Source organism: Parasteatoda tepidariorum, chromosome 2 (assembly GCF_982258835.1).
Source record: "Parasteatoda tepidariorum strain Cologne lab strain chromosome 2, Ptep-v5.0, whole genome shotgun sequence".
NCBI lineage: Eukaryota > Metazoa > Arthropoda > Arachnida > Araneae > Theridiidae > Parasteatoda > Parasteatoda tepidariorum.
The window spans coordinates 71,886,907-71,899,209 of NC_141756.1; positions in this window are offsets into that span (position 1 = coordinate 71,886,907).

A 12,303-nucleotide genomic window follows, 5' to 3' on the forward strand; every position below is an offset into this window, starting at 1 on the left:
AGAAAATAACCAGGTGCTTTTGACTCAGATTTCAGTTGGATTTCTGAAAAATAAGAGTAATAGCAACAGTGAAAAGTTTATTTTAGCTTCAAGGCACTATATCGAAATTGAAAATGAATTTTGTTAGTGTGTTACAGTATAAATCTTGCTGAATATCTTGAACCTGAAATTACTCAGTCTTTCTATAAAAGTACTGGCATAAATGTTCATTTTTACGAGTTCTATAAAAATAAACGAATGTACAATATCGGTTTTTCTAAATTACAGAATTTAATCTCAAAATGTTTGTAGCTCAAAGTTCTTTTTACTCTGTAAGTGTTACAAGTGTTTGCAAATATATCTTAAAAAATGATATTTTTTTCCCTCAGGTTTCAGTAACAGCTCTAAAAATAAAACATGACACAATTTCTTCTCCGACAGAAGAGAAAAGAAAGAGATACAATAACAAGCGCCAATCAAGCATAATACAAAAAAAACCAGAACTGAACAATAAAAAATGCAAATAAAAATTCCCTAGCTTCCCAACAGCAGGAGTAAATAGATTATTTCTTCGCATCTGAACAGAAGAAGAAGTCGTCAATAGCCATCAACAAATTGCTGCAGCACAAGGGATGAAAAAGGCTGCTGATGACTTTGTCTGCAAAGATGAGCATACATGCACTCGAGCATGGTCGTCATTCGTAAGGCAACAAACGTTCAATACGTATCATAATCTGGGAAATTGAAGATGGCTTCACTCCACTGGATAGATATAAGTATTATATAGCCAAACTGATCCTTGAACTATGGTAAATTTCTTCAAAAAGGGCTGGAACGGACACACTTCTTTTGCTAATTTATCTGATCTCTCATTTCCTGGGATAGGAACAGAATCCACTTCAAAACATTTGTTTTGTGGTTTTGATGAAAGTTCTACTGTAAAGACCTAATAAGTTTTAATAAGACAGAAACAGGAGATCAGCTACATTCAACGTCGGGATCGCTGCTCTAAAATCGAAGAGAACTATAGCCTGGTTAAAGAGAGACGCTCGAGTATTTAAGTTTAGCAAAGTGACTCTTATTGCTTTTACCACACGTCAAATGCATTTTTCGTAACTCCCAGAGGAAGGTAGTAGATAAAATGTCTAGAATAGATACCAGCTAGCAGATTACCATAGACGTCGAGATTTGTGACATTTTATTATGCAAGTATTCAATTCTCGAAAGGACCCTTAGGATTCGGTTAGTACGTAACATTATTAGCGTTTTTGAATTCTTTGAAACACCGTGTATCTCATAAAAAATATTATTATCAAAGATTCAGTAGCTAATGATAAAATAGCTATTTTTTCTTGGAACTGAAGTAATTAAATGCATTACAAAAGGCTAAGTTTCTAAACAAAGTATATTTTCCTGCTTTTAAAACTAATTCGATCAATACACGTAAAGGCCTGGTTTCTTTGGACAGGACGCCGTCAGCTGGAAATCAGCGCTAACCTCTGATTGGTCTATTTGTAAGTTTGATAGTGCACGTCATCGAACGCTCATCTTGAACTCGATGACGTATACTATCAAACTCACAAATGGACCAATCAGAGGTTAGCGCTGATTTCCAGCTGACGGCGTCCTGTCCTAAGAAACCGGGCCTTAACACAGATATCTTGTCAGTTTTTGAACTGAACTGAATCAACATTTATCTGTAGATCTGTAGAGCTGTAAGATTAAAGTATTTAATCTGGAAATTAAAGTATTTTTCGGATCCAAAAAAATTACGTTATTATTATTTTTAATTTTACAAAAACTATTATGAGATATTTTAAATATTGAAGTGCCTGATCGGAATACATAAATTATAAGCAGTTCAAATATATGTCAAAATTGTTTGTTCAATATTATAAGTTTAATGCAACAGAATCAATACATTAATAAAATTCTGGTGGATTTGTTTGAATTGCTTGTCAGAGTAAGAAAATTTTTTTTTTTGATTTCAAGAAAGTTATTTAAATGTGTTAAGTTAGTTTTCCAGCCATTTCCAGATTGTCAAGTGGACAAACGAGTAGTCTCTCGTACTTTGAAGGAAGAAAGACTTATGCAGTCTGCTCCAAATGTGAAGCCAAGCCCAGCAGGCCTCTGCCGAACATATCCTTGACCGTTTGGGCCTTTCCAAGGAGGACTTATACGCTACTCCACTTCTTGTCATAGACATTTTGAGGGTCAACAACCTATTGGATCTTGTCTGACTCCGTCAGACGATTGGAGGATAAGGAACAACAACAACAAAATCTGTTTTCCTCTTTCCATGTAGTCTAAATAGAAGTCTTCGATTCTTACGAATCCACACAGACTTCGTTATCTCAAACGCCTAATTCATGCAATTCTTTGCTTCACTTTGAATACGTAAGTGATATTTAAAACTTTAAGAAAAGTTTTATTTCATCTATGTCATAAAAATCTTTGTTTTTTAAAACAATCAAATTCATGATTTACACATTGGAAATATATGAACACTTTCAAAAATGCATAAATATTTTAATAACATAACTTAATAAACATATTTTATTAAAATGTAGAAATATTTTAATGGCTCCAAAACGGAAACAGTTTTTTACAGTACTTAATGAGTATATAAGAATTAAAAAGTATTTCTCAGCACTATTGGGACGGTTTGCATTGCGTTAAAAAAATCGAAATTAAAGTAATGAAGAAAAGTATTGCGATGTTCTATTTGACTTTTTTATATTTCCTGCGAAAATAATTTAAATATTAAAAATAATTAATAGTTTAAATATTATTTTTAAATGCAATTATTCTTGCGTAAATAATGGCTGATTAAGAATATTTATTCAGTCGTATTTTAAATACAAAAATGTTCCTTCATTCATCAGAAAAATATTTTTTTCTTTTAATTACTCATTTTTTCAAAAAAATTTCATATAATAAGAAATGAGGTTCATCATTTTCATTGTATCGAAAAATATTCTGCGAAATAATTAAAATTTTAAGAGGAACTCGAATCAGGAATGCAATCTAATTAAAAGTTGGTTAAAAACGATGTCGTTAAGACTTATAATTACAATTATAAGAATTCTAGGAAAAATTCTAGTAATTATTTGAAAACTATAATTATTTTTGTAGTTTACAGAACACAATCTGGAAATTTTTAAATAAGTACGATTTTAATGTATTAAAAATCTGTCTAGATGAAAATTTATTTTAAAGAAAAGCAATAAAAAAACACATAATTAAAATGTAAGAAACAGAACAAAACGGTCCAAGATATCTATTAATTCGTTATTCCGCTAATTATCATTTCCGAGGTTAAAATTTTTCAGAATATTTTTAAAAATGTTAAGATTTAAATGTTTTGATAAAAATATAAGTTCCCAATTCCTAAAAAAAAATAAATCAGACATTAAATCCTGCATATTTAGTTAAAACATTGATAGTAAATATTTTAATTATAAATTAGAATGCCTCTTGTGAGATTTTTTCGGAATAGTTTTAATTTATTCACAGAAATTTGAAATATTTTATGTTGTTTACGATTTTTAAAAAACAGTTTGTGCTTAAATTTCTTAAAGATGAAAAACTTACTTCAAGTTTACGCATGAGATTTCTTTACTAATTTTAATTGTTACTTTCCAGATTGGAAATTCTTATTTAAAGTCCCTACTTTTGTGTAGACACTTTTTTTAGTATTTTTCCCTAGAATAATCTGTCATATATGTAACTTAATCCTTCCCAGCATCCAATTCTAACTTAAAACATTTATTTTTTATTTCGCGTGAAAAAGAATGACAACTTATGTTGAGTGAATAATAATAAATATTAATAATTTAATATTTTTTGTTCTCGAATGCTATTTAGGACTGATGGGAGCTTAATTAGGACAGAAATAAATTTCATAAAATATTTAACAAACTGGTTAAAAGAAATAACGAAATAATACTATTTCTCCTGCTTCAAATCAATAATAAATAATTATTTCAAAACTATTTTCAATCGGCTAATTTGGTGACTAAACGGCTTTTATAACTTTGACATAAACAAACTTATAGCTCGTATTATCAGGCATACATTATAATATTATGAGACATCATATTATCAGAATTAATCAGACATACATATCTGTTGAAACAAGATATATGTGAAATCAATTTAGATTAGGAATACTATCGAATATTTAACAGTCATATATGGGAGAATTTATCACTGAGTGATTTACCATTTTAATTCAATTTATAAGCATAACATTCGCAATTCTTTACAGTTATAAAGTATAAATTTACGGTAATTTTTCATTAACTAATTATACGTAATCTGAGTAGAGTAACTCACTGTGCTTCTTATGTTGAGTAAACAAATAGACATATGAATAATTTACTATTTTTTTTACAAAGCTTTTGTACTTGAGAGTTATCTTGGACTGACGGTATCTTAAATAAGACAGAAATGGGTTTTTCTAAAATATTCAGACAAACTGGAAAAAAAATAATGAAATTTAAACTGTTTTAAAACTGCAATAAATAACTCTTTCAAAACTATATTTTCATCTAATTGATATTGCCATTAAACGGCTTTTATAACTTTGAGATAAACAAACTGGTAGATATAAATAATCAAACACGCATATCTGCTGAAACAAGAAATACCGTCATGCGGGTCTACTTTGTGCAGCGGGGGCTACTTTGTGCTAATCCGAATTTGACACTTTTCAAGTGCTGCTATTCAGTATTATGTTTTTTTCAAGTTAAAAATGTGTGGAATTTGAAGATAGAAGTCTCCTCTATTACTACAAACATTTTTTCGAATTTTAAAGCAATCTCAGAGTGTGTTTTGTTTATCCAATGTCAACAATTTTCCGAGAACGTCAAATGTCGAAAAGTGTGCGTGGAAACTTTAGCTGTGAAATGCAAAGACGTTGATAAAACAATTTTCGTAGGTGCAAATTTTTTATTTATATATTAATAAACAATTATATCATGTTAGTGTTAAAAAAATTTGAAAATTAATAACAAATAAATGGAAAATGAAAAAAAAAAATGCACTGTGGGGCTACTTTGTGCAAAGTTTCATTCGTTTTTTTTTCAACAGAAAAATTGTCAGACGTTACAAAAAAATACCTAGAATGAGAAACTACCATGATTACACTTTAGAAAAGTTGCAACAATGTTTGCAAGCAGTTGCTGGTGGTATATCGATTGCAGAAGCTTCTTGGAAGTACAAAATCTACAGAAATACTATCTCTAATAAAGTTCACAAGAAACACGTGAAACGTGCTGGTAAACTATTATTTTTCTTCTACAAAGATTTTTCTAATGAATTAATCAAACGGTTTAACACATAAAAATATATTTTATAGGACATTAGGTGATTTTGACAGAAACTGAAGAGCAAGTTCTGTTATGTTCATTCAAGCATGTTATGTTCAAATTTATCAATATTATAATTGTTAATGAATATGTAATAATTATTATTTTTGAAATTTCATCCATTTCAATGTTCAAAAATGTATATGGTTTCCTTTTGTTTAAACTCAAATGTTTTGAAATAAACATTCTTTTTAAGAAAAAAATTCTTTATAAAAATTGTTTTTTAACGCTGAAAATTATTTTCAACTAATATCTTTAGATATCTTGATGTTTTTGTTATTAAAAATGTTATTAAAAATTAACTTTTTTAACAATTTTATATCAATATTTTACTAAAAACATGATTATTAGACTGAATTTCTATCGCTGCACAAAGTAGCCCCATTTTGGGGCTACTTTGCGACTTATTATTTGTAAATATTACATATAAATAATGCCAATATTGATCAAATTCACTCGTCTGAGTCCAGTTATGAATATAATATCGATAAATTTTACTTAAGTTTGAATTAACATAGTTTTTTTACATGTCAAAGTTCAAAAATTGCGAAATCCTGCACAAAGTAGCCCCACATGACGGTAGGTGAAATCAATTTCGATTATGAATATTATCGAATATTTAACAGTCTTATGTGGGAAAATTTGTCACTGCGGGATTAACTATTTCAAATTGATTTCTGAGCATAATTTTCATATAGCATAAAAACTATAAAGTATAATATTATGGTAATTTCTCCTTTAATGAATTACATGTACTTTAAGTGAATGCAATACGCTACTATTTATATGAGTGATAAACATTTCTAAAAATTTATTTCTCTATCTTTTTTTATATATATTTCTAACGAGATCGCTGTATCTAAGAGAACATTTCATGGCACAAATGTGACTGTATTCATATTTGCAACAAATTTCCACTTTAACCGAATATTTGTTATTTAGCGTGAAAAATAATAACTTATCTTATATCGAGTGAACAAATAGACATATAAATGATTTACTATTTCTTACAAGACTTTTCAATTCGCGTGCTATCTAAGATTGATAGGAGCTTAATTAAGACAGAAATTAGTTTCATAAAATATTGAGACAGACAGGTTAAAGGAAATCACGAAATAATATGATTTCAACTGTTTTAAAACTAGAAAAAACAACTGTTTCAAAACTATATTTTCAATTAATTAATATTGTCATTAATCGGCTCTTATAACTTATGGATATGATTGATAGATACTGATAGATATAATAAGATAGATACAAACTGATAGATATGATTAATCAAACATACATATAAGTTGAAACAAGATATTTGTGAAAACAATTTAGATTATGAATAATATCGAATATTTAGCAAACATATGTATGAGAATTTGACCCTGAGTGATTTGCCGTTTTCATTCGTTTTATGAGCATCATATTTAAATCGCATAAAAGTTATATAGTATAATATTATGGTAACTTTTCCTTTATTACTATGCAGTTCGCTACTATTACTTATTGCACGTACTTATGCAATACGAAATACGCTACTATTTATAATACAACAATTTCTAAAAATCTATACTTCTTTTTTGTATTTCTAAAGAAATCACAGTGTGTAAAAAATATTGTGTAATGGTTTTCTGAATTTCGATGTTGTCTGTTTGTAGTACAAGTAAATCTACAAGGGCTCTAGTTCTTTGATATCTCTAGATCTAGAAGATCTTTGAATGCAGCCTAAGAAGCCGTAAGAAATCGGCCATATGCTAACTCGATATCGGGACAGTACGGTGATGCTATTGCTAGTGTTTAGGTTTCATAAGAACGCCAAAGCTGCTGAAAAAAAAGTCGCGGTGTTGGGTTGCTGAAGACAGTTTTGTTTCTACCACTATAAACCGTTTACAAAAAATGAGCCTCGGTTGTGGGTTCCAGCATTCGAAGTGGTTTGAAGAAAACAATATGCCTTAATGTTATCAAGAAGTATCTGAAGTCTATGGTAACAATGAAATACCGTATAAAATGGCTGCACAATTAGGCTGATATTTTTTTAAATATCCGGCGTTGAACAGTCCCCCCCCTTTAGGGTTTACCACTATCAATGAATAACTCCATAGCTTTGTAATTCTCTTCCCAATACAGAAGACAAGAAAATTCCTGGATAAAGTAATGGGACAAATTATGATTCACGCTGGATTTTTTGTGTGAACTAAATAGCATTTGCTTTGCATAGAGAAGAATAGATTACTAGACTTTTACTGTTAGCCTAACAGCAAGGGAATCATAATCTATGGTCTGTCTATCCTTGAGGATATTTTGACTCAACAGTGTTGTTGGCGTAAGCAGGGACCAGAATTCAAATCGACAAGCCATCGCTGTGATTCGAATCAGGGTCACCTGAGAGGGAGACGAGCTTTACAGTTCCTTAACCACCACAACTCTGCCAAAATATTTGATATTTTATGACATATAATTTCAAAACTGGCATTAAAAAACCGATCCAGTTCTGGGTTTATGACCATTAATGTTCAATTTCGTATCCTTATAACTATAAACTCAACACATTTCTTGACATCAGGTTAGCATTATGAGTGGCTGTCTGTCCGTAAGCCACCTATGAACTGTTCTGAAATTCACCGTTGAACTTGGGCTTAGTCATCAAATTGTCAGTCATCCAATTGATATTCTTTTTTATACTACACTAGTTAAAATTTATAGTTTGCAAGGGTGATCTTGAGGTATAGAAACACCATCCCTGCTCATTAGAATGCAACGTTGCTGATATCAATAAACAACATAATTTCCAATTAGTATCCTTCTATCTCCTAAATCTGACATCAAGTTTTGTACAATACTTAGCTTGTGATATCATTGAAATAACTGTTATATAACTCAATAATTGAAATAACTGTTGAAATAGCTCAATATAATTCTGTTCATACGATTATTAAATATATTGTGACATCACATATATTGGGAATCCTCTTAGAAAAAAAAAGAAACCAGTTTTTTTAATCACATGATTTTGATCATTTCAAATCTGTTCTCATGATTTCTATTTTGCTTTTGGCATATGACGCATCCAAAATATTTATATTTTTACCTAACAGCTTTTTTTTATTTTTATTTAACCTGTAATAAAGTTCACAATGTAATTTCTAGCTTCGCGTGAAAAAAATGACAAAAATCAAAACTGCTATGTTTTGCGTAAAAGAAAATACAGTCTGTTCAAATAACTAAGGTTCTCTTATAAACTACCAAAACTACTCTCTTATAAACTACTGCAACAAAGAAATAATTAGTTTTGGGAATTGAGTTAAAATAAAGGTAACAACCTATTCTAATTCAAATAGCACAAATCATTGATACTTAGATGCCAAGAAAATATCTTATAGTTTCTTAATTAAGTTGATTAATTACATAAAACCATGTTTTATTAGCTTTAATCATAACTAGTTATTCATTACTTTATTCCGTTGTTCATTCTTTGCATTAAATTTGAAATATAATATTTGTTAAAATTCGGTACCAAACATAATAGAGCTCAATTCGTTTTTTTTTATATGAAATACTCAAAATAAATTAAGATTCAGTCCACAGATTCTTGACAACCTAAACTTCCATTATTAAAAGTGATATCTTTATTGTAAATCTTAAAACAGCAACAGCTTTTATTTTAAACTAAATATACTCAAACAAACTTTCTCCAACATCAGAAAAAATACTGTTCGAGAAATGAATAAATTTTTTCAATAATAAAATAAATAACTGTGAAGAGGAAAAATAGAAAACCAAATCAAAAAACTCGTGTATTTCTTACTTCCTTGTTTAGCTTTGATTAAAATCCTACTTAAATCAGCAGCAATATTAAAAACTCCGAATTAAATTTAAAAACAAATAAAGGATTAAATATCATTGGAATTTGAGATTTATTTTAAAAGATCTTTAAAGAGAAATCTAAATGAAAAAGAAGACTCTGATAAACTATCTTTCTTATTTCAAAGAAACTCCAACTACGTCATTTATAGGAAGGATTCCAGAGACTAAGATATATATATATAAGTCTAGTATATCGAAGAAAATACCAAATACGTAATCTTATTTCATGAATTTTTCATAAGGCGAACCTTTTTTATTTAACTTTTTTTTCTTGTTTCAACCATTCGTTATCCTTATTGTTTGATTTATATTCACTTCAGCAAAAATTTTTAGGGTAGTAAAAACCATAAAAAAGCTCTGTTTTATAGATTTTTTTTTCATAAACGCATATGAAAAAAGTTTGCGTGTTAAGAGCAGTTTATTCAAAGTAAAACTTGGCTAAAAAAAAAAAAAGAAACTTAAGTTTTCTTTTCGAAATTTTAGAAAATTTAAATGCTAAGTGTTTTTATTCCCTCAGAAGCTATGTATGGGTCCTTTGAAACTTGCTCCTTTAAAACTTGCTCTCTAGACTGCAGATCATCAAGTCTATATTTATATAATTAAAATCAATGATTATTAGAATCACAAACTTCTTTGCTTCATTTGAAAGTAAATGTATTTATTTTTATTTGCGTATTATACATTTTCTAAGTTATACTGTAAGTATAATTTTTCCAAACAGTTGTATGAAGTTAAGAGTAGTTGATTAGAGAGTGGGATTATTTTCACTAAGTCTCCTCGTTCGTTTTTGAAAAAAAATTACATCTTGACTTTTCTTTAGATTACATCGAGTCAACGCCTAGCTCAGTTGAGCCTGTTTGAAATTCGATCTACTCAAACTATAAAACGTTTTTCGATGTTTGGTGCATTTTCTTGAATTTTACAGTTTCAATCCGGTAGTTTTCCTGTAAAATATTCGAAAAGTTTGCTATGAAGTGATATTCAACTGTGTAGCACAGTATGCCCCACGAGAAGCAAAGAACTTTCACTAAATTATTTTAAATTCCTATAGGTATGATAAATAGCAACTAAGACAAAAATTAACATTTATTAACCTCGACGTCTTCTCAATATATATGTTTCACCATTTTGCCATACGTTGAATACCTTTACTATCTTTTGGTCTTTCAAAAGCAAGAAAAAAAAGCTAAAAATATTTACAGATAAAACTGCTTTCATTTCATCAAACGTTGTCCATAGTTGCAGTAGTAGTTCACTTAATTAATTCTTGCGCTGCACAATGGGCTATTAGCGATGGTCTGAAAAACATCTCTAAGGAAGGTTCGAAGATATGCCATCACAAAATTGATTCCTTACAGAGTGAATGGTTCCTTCATAAAAGAGGTAAAAATATCTTATAATCATATTGACCAAAACAGAAATTGCTTCGGTCAACGTGACATAGGCAAGCAGGGAACTAAAATGGAAAAGTTTTACTCACTGCAACACATTTTGAGAGATGAATCTGTAAAGAGGAATCGAAAGTTTTTGCTCAACAAACCAGTGAAATTAGTCGCGTGTGTTGAGGATTGGATCTTTCTAAAAAGGACTATCTTGGTCAAAGTAAGATTTATGATAAGCGTGTGCAAAAATCAATTAGGGAGATGATTCTGTAATGAGGAATCGAAAATTTTTGCTCAACAAACCAGTGAAATTAGTCACGTGTGTTGAGTATTAGATCTTTCTAAAAAGGACTATCTTGGTCAAAGTAAGATTTATGATAAGCGTGTGCAAAACTCAATTAGGGAGATGATTCTATAATGAGGAATCGAAAATTTTTGCTCAGCAAACCAGTGAAATTAGTCGTGTGTGTTGAGGATTGGATCTTTCTAAAAAGGACTATCTTGGTCAAAGTAAAATTTAAGATAAGCATGTGTAAAACTCAATTAGGGAAATGATTCTGTAAAGAGGAATCGAAAATTTTTGCTCAACAAACCAGTGAAATTAGTCGCGTGTGTGGAGGAGTGAATCTTTCCAAAAAGGACTATCTTGGTCAAAGTAAGATTTATGACAAAATGTAGATTTATTTTCTAAATTATGTATTGAAATATGTTTGCGTAAAAAAGTATATTGAAGAGAGTAGATTTATATATTGTGTGTATTTAAACAAATGGTGTGCCATAGTGGTAGCAATTGCATGAGATATTTCCTTTTTTAACTAGCTGAAGAAATTTATTATACTATAAAAGTAAATGTTTTAAGGAAACCAAATAGAAAATTGATGTTAATATTATGATTGATGATACCATTAAAGCATGCTTAGGGGAGAGGGGGGTCAATTGTAACATTTTTTACTTAACTATTTTTAGCTAGCAAAAAATCCTATATATATTTTCAGAATTAATTGACAGACGAGTAAAGTAGACTATCTTCTACTAGAAAAAAATAATAAATACCTTATTTTAAATGTTATTATATTAGTTATTAAAAATTTTTGACGTCGTGCACTTGTTACAATTGTCCCCTCTTACGGGGTCAATTGTAATAGTTCATAAATTAAACTAAAACATAGTTAATTATACATATTCTCATAGTTGTGATATATTTTTTTATTGATCAAAATAGTAGTGATATTTTAGGAGTAAAAATAATATTGAGCAGAGACCTAAAGGGTTAAACTTTTAACTTTAAGGGATTAAAAATTTTAATTTATGCTGTGAAAGGTGACAAATAAAATAATGCACATGCATCATAATATAAATGATGTAGGAAACTATTGGTGGTTCTTAAAGAGTTAAGTAATGGCTTGTAAACATAAGATTATTTATTTTCAGCTGTTACAATCGTCCCTTTACATATTGTTACAATCGTCCCCAAGACGCCATTTCAGCTTCATTTGTTGAAAACAATGCTGGTTAATTAACCAAACTAATCTTTTTCTTGAAATGTTAATTAAGGTGTCCACTTATATATTCGGTTAATAATTTTTGTTTGTTTAAACAAAATTACTTGGATACAATATAATATTCTAATACCAAAAAAGTACTTACGTAGGGTGGAAATATCGTTTGTGATGTAACTCTTTCAAAAGTACATAAAAATGGTTGCCAGCAGGGGT